This window comes from Quercus lobata, chromosome 1 (genome assembly GCF_001633185.2).
Source record: "Quercus lobata isolate SW786 chromosome 1, ValleyOak3.0 Primary Assembly, whole genome shotgun sequence".
Classification (NCBI taxonomy): Eukaryota; Viridiplantae; Streptophyta; class Magnoliopsida; order Fagales; family Fagaceae; genus Quercus; species Quercus lobata.
The window spans coordinates 51,358,907-51,374,409 of NC_044904.1; positions in this window are offsets into that span (position 1 = coordinate 51,358,907).

The following is a 15,503-nucleotide window of genomic DNA, read 5'->3' on the forward strand; positions in this document are numbered from 1 at the left end:
AAATCTCTGAGTAACCCTCGCGACTGGACCTTCCACTCGCGAACAAGTGGCCAAAAATGACCCGCGAAGACGCGACTGAGGCACGCGACTTGACAAACCCGCGACTGAGCCGCCAAAACAGGGCAAAACTGGATTTTTGAAATTTTCAGATTTTTCAACCAAAATACTTTCCAAAAACACTTAAAACACTCAAAAATCTTTTTGTGCTTGATTTAACAAAGATTGAGCATGTGAAAACACATTTCATCAAGTACAATCACACAAATGAATATGGCATTTATTGAACATAAACTTGTGTGTTGTGTGTGGATATCAACAATGAGATAGACTTTAGTCTAATGTGAAGCTTCAATGATCAATTCAACCAAGACATACACAATTAGCACTAGATTATGTGACCCATCTCAATTATAGAAATATGTATATATGACCTCCCACAAAACTTGATAACATTAATTTGGAGCTTTACATTTGACTCCACTTTCAATCATAACATTTAATCTTTTTGATCTTTTGAGTCAATCACCTTTCATTGTGAGAGTGATATTTGATATTTCACTTTAATGGACAAGCCTTTGGCTTTTTGAATAAATATTCACTTTAATATAAGGTCGCTCACCCTTTTTCCTAGTAAAATACTAGAATGTGCGACAGGCTTTTGCAGCTCAATATCTCTTTTCATTTGGAGATTTACATTTGGTGAGCTCTTTTTAGCAAAACAAAAATAAAGAGTGGGAAGATATATAGACACAAGTCTATGCATGTCTCAAGATCAACATAACCATTCACTAATTATTCATGACAAGTTTGAAGATCTATTTACAACAAACACATAGATTTCAAGATTTTTCCCACAGTGATATGAGTGCATGAAAACAAGTTATGCTCGAAAATGCTCAAAGCCATTAGCACAAAGGTACAAGGCAAAACAAGTTTTGAGACAAAAACTCAACAAAGTCAATCAAGCTTTTTGATTTTCTAATTTTTTTTATGTGATTTTTGGATTTTTGACACAAGAAACAAAAAGATTGATAAAACAAAATTAAAAATATGCACAAGTAGAACAAGCAAACAACCAACAGCAAAAACAGCAAGCAAAACAAACAAACATTGTCACAAAGCATAGGAAGTATTAGTGCATAGACATGTTGTAATGCTTATGCATGAGTACCATTTTTCACCTACATGTCACTTGCGTTTGGGGTGATTTCCTTATAGGATTGGGTACGGGAGTTAGGGCTTTCAAACCTTCGTGAGAAGCTTTCCAAGCAGTTGGTGAATGCACCAATCATCTTCATCACGTTCATCATTTCGGGATCACCATTCTGATCTCTAGATTGATCACCTGCCCAAATTCTTCTATCATTTCTAGGTCCTCCTGACCTTTGAGGAGTTGCACTATTCTTTGCTCTCAGCTTTTGGCAATTTGGTCGAGTATACCCTTGAAGTCCGCAGTAATGACACACATAAGTTGCTCTAGGACCTCTTTGTGGTCGTGGGCGTGACTTGGCACGAGATTCAGATCTGCCCACAGATTGATTACGAGGATTCAGCATCCATTGGTTCACCACATTCTTCTTCTCCTCCACCTCGAGCTTATCACCAGTAAGGTCAGTTATAACTGGATCTTTGGCCTTTACAAACTTCACTTCTTTAGTGACATTTCTAGATGAACTACTTCCTCCGGTATATCCCAATCCGGATTTGTCTGAAAAGCTCTTTTGAGATGAGATAACATCATCTAGCTTCTTGGTGGTGACCCTCTCTATTTTAGCATTTGCTTGCACAACCTCATTCTCAAGAAATCTCACTTTTGTGTAAGTTTCGGACAACTCACCATTCAGTGTTTCTATCTCACATTTGGTCTCCCTATATCAGATTAGGAGACTTTTGTAGTCCTCCTCAACCTTCTTCATTTTTCTCACAGCAGCCTTGGCCACCCTTGTGTACTCACCCGACTTCTCCAAGAGTGAGTTATAATTCTCTTGAGGATTTGCTGAGCTTTCATCTTCTTCAGCATCTGATTCTTCAACAATTCCTAGTGATTCATCATCACTATGTTCTCCAAGGTCTCGTACAAGCAGATTCAACTCATCTGAAGACTCAACATGAGCAATAGTCATAAAAGCCGAATAGTTCCCCTCTCCATCACAGCTCTCTTCAGATTCTGATTCAGACGAATCCGAGTCACTCAAAGTCGTGGCATACACTTTACCTTTCGATTTCAAATGATTCGGACATTCCTTCTTAAAGTGTCCATGCCCGTTATATTCGAAACAAGTAACACCTTGTGTGGGTTGGGATTCTCTTCCATCTTTCTTTTTGAATTCCCTTTTCTCCCTTCCAGAACTTTGGAATTTTCTTTTATCATCAAATTTGCCATTATTTTTGAATTTCAAGAACTTTCTGAAATTTTTGACAAGGTATGCAACATCTTTGTCAACCACATCTTCTCCCGATGAGTCTTAATCTTCCACCTTCTCATTAATGGTCTTTAGAGCAAGAGATTTACTCTTCCGTTGATTGGGCAGCGACATCTCATAAGTCTGCAGAGAACCAACCAGCTCCTGTACTTTGATGTCATCAAGGTCCTTGCTCTCTTCAATCGCTGTCACTTTAGCACGAAAACTTTCCGGCAATGATCGAAGGATCTTCCTTACAATCTTTGAATCCTCCGTTTTCTCCCCCAAGTTGAACTTGCTGACAACCACCTCATTTAGCTTCCCATAGAAAGAGTCAAAAGACTCATCCTCACTCATTTTGAGCTCCTCAAACCGAGTGGTCAGCATTTGTAACTTGATGTCTTTCACTTTCTTCGTGCCTTCATAGGTGGTTTCCAAAATCTCACATGCTTCTTTGGCAATGGTAATGTGAGAAATCCTGTGAAATTCATCTAAAGACACACTACAGAAAATAGCATTGAGTGCTTTACTGTTAGCATTAGATGCAGCAAGTGCTGCCTTATCCCAAGTGGATTTGGCTGCCTCAGGTCTGGTCCAACCAATCTCAACAGCATCCCAAACAGATTCATCAATAGAACACAGAAAAGCTCTCATGCGAACCTTCCAAAAAGCATAATTACTACCATCAAAATATGGAGGTGCATTTAGGGATTGAGACCTATCCATCTCAAAAGGGAGTCAAGGATCACACAATGGTAATGAAACCAATAGCAGTGTACCCGCTCTGATACCAATTGAAAGTTCAAAAACGTGTACAAACACCTTTGAACGTTTAGACCCCCAAATTACAACTTAACCAATTCAACCAATATGTCAAACAACTAGTGTGCGGAAACTTAACATATGCTATAATATGGAATTGGTAAAAAACTATCTAAGCCAAAGCAAAATATAATCCACAGTAGATAATAAAAAGACAAAGATAGAGAGGAAGGAAGATGCAAACACAAAGACAACACGCGATGTGTTATCGAAGAGGAAACCGAAACCCTCGGCGTAAAACCTCTCCGCCGCCCTCCAAGCGGTAAACAATCCACTATAAAATATAGTTGGGATACATGGACAGCAATAGACCCTCCAAGCCTAATCTACCCAGTGCACCTAAGCCCTCCAAGCTTCTTGCTCCAACGAGATTGCGCCGAACCTTTTTCTTTTCTAACTTCCCGGATTCCGCTACTAGACCGTAGCATCAACCAATGAAGATTGGTTCCTTCCTAACTGCTTCCCAGAAATCCAAACAGTTGTCTCACAGTGATGATGATGGTGAGAACCAGGTTTGGTATAATGCCTCTCAAGGATTTGACAATGGAGAGGAAGAGAGTTGAGGAATTTGAAGAGACTCTAAGGTATAGATTGTGGGTGAATCAATCTTGTTTTTCTTTAGGGTTTCTCTCTCAAAAATCTCTCTAGAAGCTCTCTTTCAATCGTGGGTAAAAGGGGTATTTATACTGGAGTGGGAGAGGAATGTGAAACGTCAGGTTTTACAAAACAGGGGTGGCTCGCGGCTTGACCTCGCGGCTTAACCAAGTTGCGAGATCTAGTCGCAAGATAACCGTATGGCCAATTGTCCTGTTTTGTCCTGTAGTGCTCCAGCTAGCATGACTGTTCATCTTCCAGCATGCTTGGCACGTGTGCTGCGTCTGGCGGCTTGCAGCCATGAGTCACCCGCGAGTCCCAGCCGCGAGTCTCTGTTTTCTTGCACACTCTTGAGCAATCTTCACTCTATCTCACTCACTACCCTTACATCAAACCCACCTAAATACAGGGTTACTAAATGCTGAATTACAAGCAAATTTGGTACGGAATAAAGCCAATTAGATGGTTGAATAAATTCAACCTTACACTACATATATATAACAAAAGTGGGTCGTATGGCATATATCATTTACATGACATAAGCTTGTTAATTATTTACTAATTCATGTGGAGTTCAAACTTTAAATATAATCCTTTAGTTTTTTTCAATCCTTTATTGTACGATTTATATTATACTAGGGTCCCTTAGTTATTACAGCTAATACTTATTAAATATTTCTGCCTACTTTTTGTTTTTGGGTTTATTAAATGCCAACCTATTTCTTTGGTCTTGAAATAGAGCACTACTTCTAAACGAACCATTGAGAAACCTTAAATCCTTCACTAGCATGCCTTGCATTGAATTTTTAGTTTGTCCCTATCATATTATAATTTGAACCTTTTATGGGTTGGGTGTAGCTTACCTCAAGTACTTTTTAATTGGAATTGTATTTTATTTTAATGAGACATTGATACGTTATCCACTAACTAAATAAAATGTGAATATTAAAACGCATTACCACTTGTCATTGTATATTTAAAATAAAGGACATATCCAATTAAAAAAGTACTGGAGGTAAGTCAAACCCTTATGGGTTCACATTAACCAAAATAATAGAAATTCACATATATTACACTAAGTATTTATCTAACTACTAATAGTTTCATTTATAACTTGAGTTTTGGCTCTAAAAAAAAAAAGTAAAAAATAGATCATTCATGTGTGAAATATCTCAATAGCTAGATAAATACAATATTATGAATAAGCATTTTCTTTTTGTAAAGTTTTTTTTTTTTTTGGTATAATTACATTAAATATCACTTAGTATTTAAATGAATAGCTTTTAATTTTTCAAATTGGTCTCAAATATTATATATTCACATAATATGTATACGTGCGTGTATCATATATAAAATTTCTCCCCTCCCCCTCCACTCAAATCCTAACTCCGCCACTGGCTGGGGACCTAAAAGGCTGGTGGGTAAACTTGATCAATGATCAGAAAGAATATAAAACATAGGTCCAGTTTTGAAAGGGGAAAATGATAGCATGTCATCTTGAAATGGTAAGAATATAGTTTGACGAATGACAAAGGACAAGGAATACTTATTAAAGCAACATAGAAAAAGTTAGAATACAACGTCAAAGATAGATAGATACCTCCTAACAATATATAAAATTGTCATCCCGAATTTTGTCGACAGAGCTATCAAAGTATATACTTGTAATTGTGGATAGGGATAGATATTCTTTAGCTGTTAGATTCTTCGCCTTCTTCTTAAAGTTTCTACATTCATGTTGTTTTTCCATATTCCCATAAATTCTCGATCAGTAAAAGGTTCTTAATATTTTGAGTTATGATAGCTTCCAGTGAGCAGGTAAAGGTGGATCCTGACGCACCAAGTCCAAGTGATTCCAACCTCAGAGAGTACATCCATTTGTGAGTAGCCTTTCTCTCTCTCTCCGTACGCATATGCCTCTTGCAATGGTACCCACTAACTATGAATTCTTACATTTGGTAATTGGGGTTTACTTTTATCAGTCAAGACTTGCTAAATTGATTCTTTCTCACACACAAACTTAAGATAATCTCAAGCATCTAGCTTTCAAAAAATCTCTCTCAAATCATGTCGTTACAAATAACTAAGGGATTCATATGTTGTAAGAGAGATGATGCATGTGAGATAATTAAAATATTTATCGCACACCAACTTTAGCATATAAACACACAAATTGTATAATTAGTTGTGGTGGTTGGAGTTTGGACTAATTGTTGATAGTTTGGGTTGGTGAAAATTATGGAAGTCGAAAAGGTTATGCTACAACTAAAAGGGTTATCGCCAGGAAAATTGAGATAGGGATGAGGAAGTTGATCAGCTTTTACCATCATATAGTAGCTGAAAGGCCTAAGGAAGTTGTACTGTTTTGATACGTACACAAATTTTTGGCAAGGAAAATATAAATATTTAGGGAAGAGGAGATAAAATTTTGGTTATTTCTGATGAAACACTTAATATGTAATAAGAACAAAAAATAATAAAGGGATAAAGTTTGGATTTGACTGAGGAAATTCTGACCTCTGGAAACCAATTAGAATCCAATTTGATTAAACTTACTTAATATCTTTTATTAAAAATAACTTCAAGTATTTAAATACAATAAAGTAAAGTAACGTTAAAGACCTAAAACAATGGAGCACATCTCCTCATATGGCCACAATAGCCGTACTCCTAAAACTAGGACACCACTAACACTAACAACACAATCCAAATACAACTCAAATACTAACAACTTCCTACTCGCACAAATCCCTATCTTAACCAATACCTGTAAACATGGTAATTCCCTATAAACATGAAACAACTAATAAATAAACATTAATATTATTTCCTAACAAATTGATCTTTCCGGGTTGCTTCTCACACGCTAGATCACTTCTTGGATGAGAAAAATTGAGGTGGTACACCTTTTGTTTCAGCAAAAATGTCTTCAACCTGATCAAAATGTTGCTGCATGAAAACTAAAACTCCAACAATTAGTCTAATGGACCCACAATTCTAAATACATGTACGCCTCATTCCTCCCCCCTTAAAGTAGACCCCTGTCCTCAAGGGCATAATCCGAAGTTTCATGTTGCGCTAAACTTGAGGTCTTGCATACCATGGGTCATAAGAATGTGACCCTGAATATGACAAACCCTAATCTAAACGTCTTTAACCTGATCTAAAACTTGTTGCGTGCCTGGGTTGTTTGAAGCTAAAATCTTTTGATCTTAAGGAGCTTCAATGGCCATTTTATCTTCGAGTTTACATTGCTCATCACCCTCCATGGTTGGTTTGTCTTATTCATAGCTAGACAAATTCTGATCTTCTAATTCACCCTCCATAGTTGGTTCTTCATGTTCATCGCAAGACAAACACAAACACTAGGATTATAAATTCAATTGCATTTCCTTGATTATATACATTTGATCAACCACTAGAGACTGTATCTCTTTTTGATTCTCCATGCATTCCAACAACTGTTTCTTCATGCCTAAGTCTGATATGTCGGGCTCTGATAGCAATTGATATGACCACAATTTTTGGGGAGGGAAAATATGAATATTTAGAGAAGAGGAGATAAAATTTTGGTTGTTTCTAATGAAACACTTGATATGTAATAAAAGCAAAAAATAACAAAGGTATGATGTTTGGATTTGATTGAGGAAATCCTGACCTTTGCTGATAAGGATAATTTTGTGGTTTTGATGAAGTCATCCATATTAGGTTGAAGCGATGATCCTAATGAACTCATCAGCCTTGCTTGCACTTTCACGATTTAACAACGATAGAGTGAAAGTCGACAGTTCCATCTCAAAGCTAACGGCTACACCTTGAAGACAACAAACATTTGATTGAGACAACTAGAATATATTGACGAGATATGAAGTTAACGGGGGGAAGCTGAAGAGGATAAGCGAACCTTTGACGAGGCTGACATGACTTGACCTCCACACATAAGCATATAAAGAAATATCTTGTGCCCCATGCTTAACCCTAATTAAGAGAGTCTTATAAGCAAAAGATCCCATAAGATACGCAAATTAAAGAAGATCTCTCCCACAAGGAAAGACCCTCTAAGCCAAGAAACAAATCTCAATCCCATGCACTATGAAAACCCCAAGACCTTCACAAACCAAGGTACGCATAATTCCCCTAGCTCTGGCACTCTAGATTGGTGAAAATTCTCTAACTTAACCTTCGGAAGATCTTTGGCCGGTACCAAACCGGTACTCTCCTAGGATTTTATTTGTTTTTGTTTCGTAGGTATTGTCTTGAGCATGTGAGCACTGTGTGACTTACTGATGATTTTCGTCATCATCAGTTGGTGTCGTTTGTGGGAAATTGCGACTTGTAAGCCATACTATCACTTCCCGGACAAAGAGTTGCATGGTACTAACTCGTTTGATGGTGATCACCAACAACATTCAAGGAGACGAACCACGCAAGACCACCCTCGAGAGATAGGTTCAAACTCTCGCCGCTGCCATGGACCGCCTCACCAAGCAAAATCATGATTTGGAAGAGCAACTGCACCAAAAGAACGCAGGTCTTAATACTTAAATGGAAGGCCAAGAAGACACTAGCGCTGAGAGAAGGGACCAAAAAGGGCTAGAGGATAGCAACGCCCTAAGCAAACCAGAACGACAGGACATGCGCCGGCCATTCGTCACTGATACGGCTCCACCTCACACAGTCGCAAAGATGCAGATGATGAAGGAACAGATGGACTTTATGATGAACGCCTTTAGAGGACGGGTTTTAGAAAAATCTAGTTTTGTATCTCATACAAAACATACAGCGGAAGCAACAAACACAGATCTACTTCAATCATGAAAGATAACATGTAACCTTGAATTCTAGAACAAATAACAGGATGCGTACCTTGATGCAGTGAATTTCAAAACCTTGACTTGAGAACACCTTTAATCTTCATCTCAATTCCACATGGTGCCCAAGATGTGTGGTCTCTCAATCAGTTCTTTGTACATAGACTCTCAAAGAAAAATCTTTCTTCTCCTTGTGGAGAAAAACTGATTTCTTTTCTTTTCATCGTATGTACGTACAAACTACATTAGTAGTTCCTTTATTTAATAGCTCTTATTAAATAAAAACTGATTATCTAATTGGGTTAGCCTTTTGGGCCTACCCAATTGGGCTTTAGTTTGTGGCTTGAGATGGGACCAAAGGGAACAAATAAGACTCTAGTTCCAATGGGCCTTGGGCTTTTTTGTCAACTCTTGACAAGTCTAAAGTTACCATTAATTATATTCAATACCACTATAAGAATATAATTGCACTCTAGGCATTATTAATAAATTATATCCCAAGACTTTATTATACATGCAACCCCTTCATTAAAATATTTGTAGTAATACAAAGTCATGAGTGTTGACTGCCACTTTGAAGATTACTACATCTTAATCCTTGAGTACCCAATTTAATCCTTTACGTTATTCATCATATATTTATGAAATCCAATTTCATAAATATATACTTTAGTAGCTCCTTACTAAAGTGGTTAGGTCCAACACTCTGAATAACTAAACCCATTAAACTTATCTCAAGGGAATATTTTATATCTTCATTAAGAGATTATGAATTCCATCTTGAGAATATATGTTCCATCAACACTAAATGCGGCTGCCCAACATAGTGAGGTTTTGATCGTATCTTATAGATCTCACTCTTGATATATAAAAGCAACCTACATCTCATGATCAGGTCCATTATTCTCTCAGGATTTAGAGTTGATATAAATAGAAGTTGTGAGATTTATTATTTATTTGACAGTCGTTAGGAGAATAATAAATCTCACAGCGGTCAAGTTCAATATGTCTTAACTCTTAAGACACATCAACATATCAAATAGAAGTCTCCACTTCCATGATCAAGACAAATCATCTTAGTTGATATGTTATAGTTTTCGCAGATAAAATGTCCAATTTCATCATCGACTACGAACTAAAATTTTGAGTTTACAAAGAACTTGTGATTTATATCTTTCTGTGACTTTTCATATAAATCACATACTATGCATCTCATGGACTAAGATAATGTCCCATTAGTTCATAAATAGTCTCATATAATTAAACAACTTAATTATTTATAACATGCCAATAAATTGTATTTTAGGGCATAAACCCCAACAATCTCCCAGTTGCCCTCAAAGACAATTTACCATATATCCGACACTTATCTCCCTTTAGAGTAATTCATAATCACTCTAAGGCAAGGCTTGGAAACAAGTTTCAGCTAGATTTATTGCATAAATTACCTTTTCTACTACTACTTCTCACGTACTCATATCTCTCTAATGAGATAATACTTACGCTTAATGTATATCTTCATCACCTAGGATGAACACATATCTTGAAGTCCAACTTCATGAATCACAATCAAACTACAAGTCAATATTTGTACATCCAGTAACTATCAAAACCTCACTTTTGTGGACAAACATATAATCCCTCATTCTCCTAAGATATTTGAGTATATGCTTTACTCCCACTAAATTAAGTGATCTTTGATTCAATTGATATTTGCTTATCATACCCACCGCAAAGTAGATATTTAGCTTAGTATATAGCATGGCATAAAGACTTCCTTTTGATATGGTATAAGGAACCGTCTTAATATGATCTTCCTTTTATATGTCTTATGACTATAGTGCTATATAAAGGAACTTCAAACTTAAAAGGAAAGAATCCTTTCTTGAAGGAATACATGCTATACTTGGCTAGAATCTAATCTATTTAAGCAGTTTGAGATAGACCCAACATCCTAATTTTTGAATTTTAACAAAGTTTAATTCTTAGGATGTGACTAGTATTTCCCAAGTACTTTATATCAAACTGGATTAGACAACAAAAAATTCCATTGATGACAATAACTCTACGTCATTCTAAATGATTAGAATGTCATTAACATACATTAAGAAATTTATTGTTCTATATAACATTTTACACACATAAGGCATTTAAATACTTGATCAAAATCAAACAATTTGATTGCTTGATCAAATATGATATTTTATGATCTAGATGCTTGCTTTAGTCCATAAATGGACTTTAAGCAACTTGCATTCTAAACACTACTGGTTATTTGCTATGTACAAGTCTAGTTACATCATATAGATGTCTTCCTCAAAATTGCTACTAAAAGAAGCTTTCTTGATATTCATTTTCATATTTCATCCAAATGAAATATAATGAATAAGAGAATCTAGATAGAGTCAAACTTGACTATTGATGAAAAAATCTTTTCATAGTCGAACCATTTCTTTTTGAATAAATCTTTTCGCCACTAGTCTTGACTTTGAAGGTTTGCACCTTCAAATCTATCATTCTCATTTACTTGTAGATCTATTTGAAAACAATAGGTTTATTTCCATTAGGCGCCTCTACAAGTTCTAGACTTTAAATAGAATCTAATTCTATTCACATAACCTTGATCCAGTAATCCATATTCATATCATCTATTGCCTTTACGTAGGACTAAGGATCAAATTCATATCCTTGTGGAATAACTACAAAAGTTTATTCAAAAAATATGAATTTATTTGGTAATCCTCCCACTACGATATTGTACTGGTGTAATAGTTATCTACAGAATAATGTCTTGTGGTGCATCTAATACAACCATCTCATTTCCAAATGTATTTTATAGTTGTCCTACAACAAATTCTGATATTTTTCTTCTAGAACAATCTACCTTTAAAAGAGCCCTATTCCTCATTTATGTATGCACTAACTTAAAGAAGTCATTGGATCTTCATTCCTTTACAAAAAGGAACCCTAGATATTATTATCCTCTAAATAGAATTCATAGACTGGGAATATAATAAATAATGGTTCTAAAAGCCCATCTTTCACCAATCTTGAAAATCATTTAGATTAATAAGATCTACACATAAGTGCCAAAACATACAATACCAAAGGATGAAAACTTTCTCTTTAAAAAGTAAAACATGTAAATTTCCATCTAGAAGACAATCATGGACAATGCTTAGCTTTACCAAAACAGAACTACTTTCCTTTTGGTCATTCTTTTGAGTCTAATTTCCTTTTGGCTTTAAATCATATTGATCCTAGCCTTAGCTTTTAGGATGTCTTCCGTTGCGTAGAACTCACTCATCAATTCAGATAATATAAAAAGAATTTATTTTCAAAACAATCTGAATTGATCAAATGATTCTAACAAGAACTTGTGGATCATATCCATATGAGATTAACATATAATCTCTACATCCAAGAATTCCAATTCATTTTAAAAATAAAATATTTTCATAAAATGATTTAGAATTGGAACTCCTTAAGCCTTTCATAGCACTCAATATGATTCATACCTAACATCTCATTTAGACTTAATATAAAGTCTAAGTCTAGTACTAACTCTTGCATCTCATGCTGTAGTACAATTGAGATAGAAGCCAGTGTAGCATTTTAGCATTTCAATGGAGACTATGATCATATCATAAGCTATCTTCCATCAATGCATCATGCATAGGAAATTATGGCAATGCTGAATCGAAACATAAATATGTACTTCAGCTCCTTTAAGTACCATGTCCAAAATTATTTCTTAGTTAATGTGATTCAATTAAAATAGTAGCTGGAGGACAAAATTTATGACAACTTTATTTTAAGACTATGAACATAATAATCAAGATATTATCGTTTTGCATCTATAACCATATAATATGGAACCCGAAAAACATACTATACTAGATGCAACGACAACCTAATCCCGTAGTTAATATTCCTCGGAAGTGAGGTCATACCTATCACTATGATCAAGCGAGAATTATTCTCATTATTAATGTTATCATGGTAACTCTTACCAAACAAAAATAATTTGCCGCTTTTCCTTTAGCCTTTAAGTAATAATGACATAGCTCCGAAGGGAGGTTAACATTACACTCAGTCTAGTGTACACCATTGCCTAGAATCAATGTGAGTCACCAAGTAACTCCACGGAAGCGTGGTCGTTCTCAATGTAAAAACACACTTAATCTATCATAAAGAAGTTTAACCAGTAGTACCATGAATTAAACACCATCCGAAGGGAGCAAGGCATATACGCCAAGGCGAGGTGCCTAACCACACTACTATAAACCAGCAATGGAGGCCGTGAGAATCAACCCTTGAATCTCTCTCCCACTAGAAATTTTAAATCAAGTGGATTGTCTTGAAATCATTGTGATCTCATCACAATTTTAACCCTACACATGAAATGTGTTTAATTGTTTAAATTCAATGTGATGTAACTAAGTCATGTCATAATAACGTAACGAACATTCCCGCAATCACAAAGAAGTTTAACCTTGTAATCCGTGAAGTAAATACCCTCCGCATTGAATGCAAGACTCGAAGTCAAGACAAGGTATCTATTCACATTACAATAAACTTAACAAAAGGGTTATATCAAGCACTCCCACTCATTATTTGGGTTTTTCTTTAAATAATTGTGATCCCATCACAAGTAATAACCTTGCACTTGATAAAGACTCTAATCTCATTAGAATCACTAACTAAAATGGAAGTCCTAAACTATTTAGGATTCCTTAAACACTAATGAATCAAAAATAGTTATATAGAACTCTATCCTTAATTTACTAGATAAAGTATTCTAATCTCATTAGAAACTATATAATTTTAATTAGAATTTTAATCTCATTAAAAACCTCTAATTAAAATAAATTAAAGACTTTTAATCATAAAAAAATTTAGGACTAAGAGTTCTATTTAACTAACATTTTTTATCTCATTAGGTCTTTTAGTTAAAACCATGTGTAATCATATCACACATTGCCTTACACCTTATACATTTGAAAACATTTAGAAAAAATTCAAAATCCCTTCAAATGCATTTTCGCGAGAATCTCGCGACTAAGCTCTTCCTGCGAAAATGGGTTAAGGCAAAATAGTGAAAACACAAAATTCAGACAGAAACTTTCGCTACTGTCTCGCGGGTATCTCACGACTTAACACTTCCCGCGAAAACGAGTTAAGCAAAAAATTGAAAACACATAAAATTCACACAGAAACTTTCGCTACTATCTCGCGACTATTTTGCTAGTAAAGCTTAACCGTGAAAATTTTTGTGCTTCAGTGGCATTTTTCGTGAGTAGCCTCACGAGAAGCTTACCCGCGAAAAACCCGTGTTTTCAGTTTTTCAAGGGTAAAACTGAATTGTTTTCAGAATTTTCAAGTAACTGTTTTTGACATCTTCATTGTTCTTCCATCAAAAACACTTTTTGATTTTATCAACGAAGATTTACAGATCAAACATTAGGGTTTTCAATATTAAGATCAAGAACCCTAATAATGCTAGAAACCTTGAAAACATAATCCTAATCTCATTAGGAATAAGTTTCATAATCCTAGCATTAACATACTGTTTGATCATAAATATATATCACTAAGCTAACATCTGTACATATTCATTATTCAATATAATAATAATTCAGGGAATTCTAGCCTTTTGCCCTTAATTTTTAAAAAATTTAGCAATATGCCCCTATTTCGAAACTATATAGGGATATGTCCCTGTTTCGATACTCGATTACCTTAAAATCGAGTTTCAATGAAATACTCGATTCGTAGAAAATCGAGTTATGCCCAATAAAACTATAAAAAAAATAAAAAATAAAAAAAATGCATGAAACTCAATTTTAGGGAAGTCGAGTTCCAAAACGCTGCTATAGGGCTTTAAAACGTCACTATAGGGCTTAAAAACGCCACTATAAGGCTCCCTGAACTTGGGTACGGGGCGATCACACTTATAAAAAAAAAATTGCAGGAAAACGCCGTTATAGGGCTTTAAAACGTCACTATAGGGCTTAAAAACGCCACTATAGGGCTCCCTGAATATGGGGCAATCACACTTATAAAAAATTTGCATGAAAACACCGTTATAGGGCTTTAAAACGTCACTATAGGGTTTAAAAACGCCACTATAGGGCTCCCTGAATATATGACGATTACACTTATAAATTTTTTTTTTGCATGGAACTCGATTTCCTGAAAATCAAGTTCCATGCAATTTTTTTTTTTTTTTTTTAATAAGTTTGATCGGCATAACTTGATTTTCTACGAATCGAGTATTTAATTGAACTCGATTTTAGGGTAATCGAGTATCGAAACAGGGGCACGCCCCTATATAGTTTGCAAACAAGGGTATATTACCAATTTTTAAAAAAATTAAGGGTAAAATGCCAGAATCTCCTAATTATTCAATCATACATGTACGTCCAGTGAAAAATCAAAAACAACCCACAATGTTTATTATATAGCTTTAACAAACATATAATCAAAAGCATGTTAACGGCATATTGAATATCCCAAATGGGCCCACCAAATACTTTTGTAAAACAACATATCATGCCAAGATATACGTTAATGGCAACACTAATTATTGAATAAAAACAATAACTATGCCAAGCATATCCAATCGGTGCAAAACGAAGTGCACGCACATGACGGTTATACCATTTACATTCATATTTGTAAACCTTAAGCCATAGCCTCAACTATTGAAACTACCATAGCCTTTACGAATCATGTCAGACCCATAATTAAAACAAATATCAAGCCAATGGTTTCAGAATCGACAATCAATATATTAATCATGGCATCTGGTTTTAACGAACAGTGGTTCTAAAAGTAAATTATGCAGAAAATTTTACTGCAGAAAACTAGA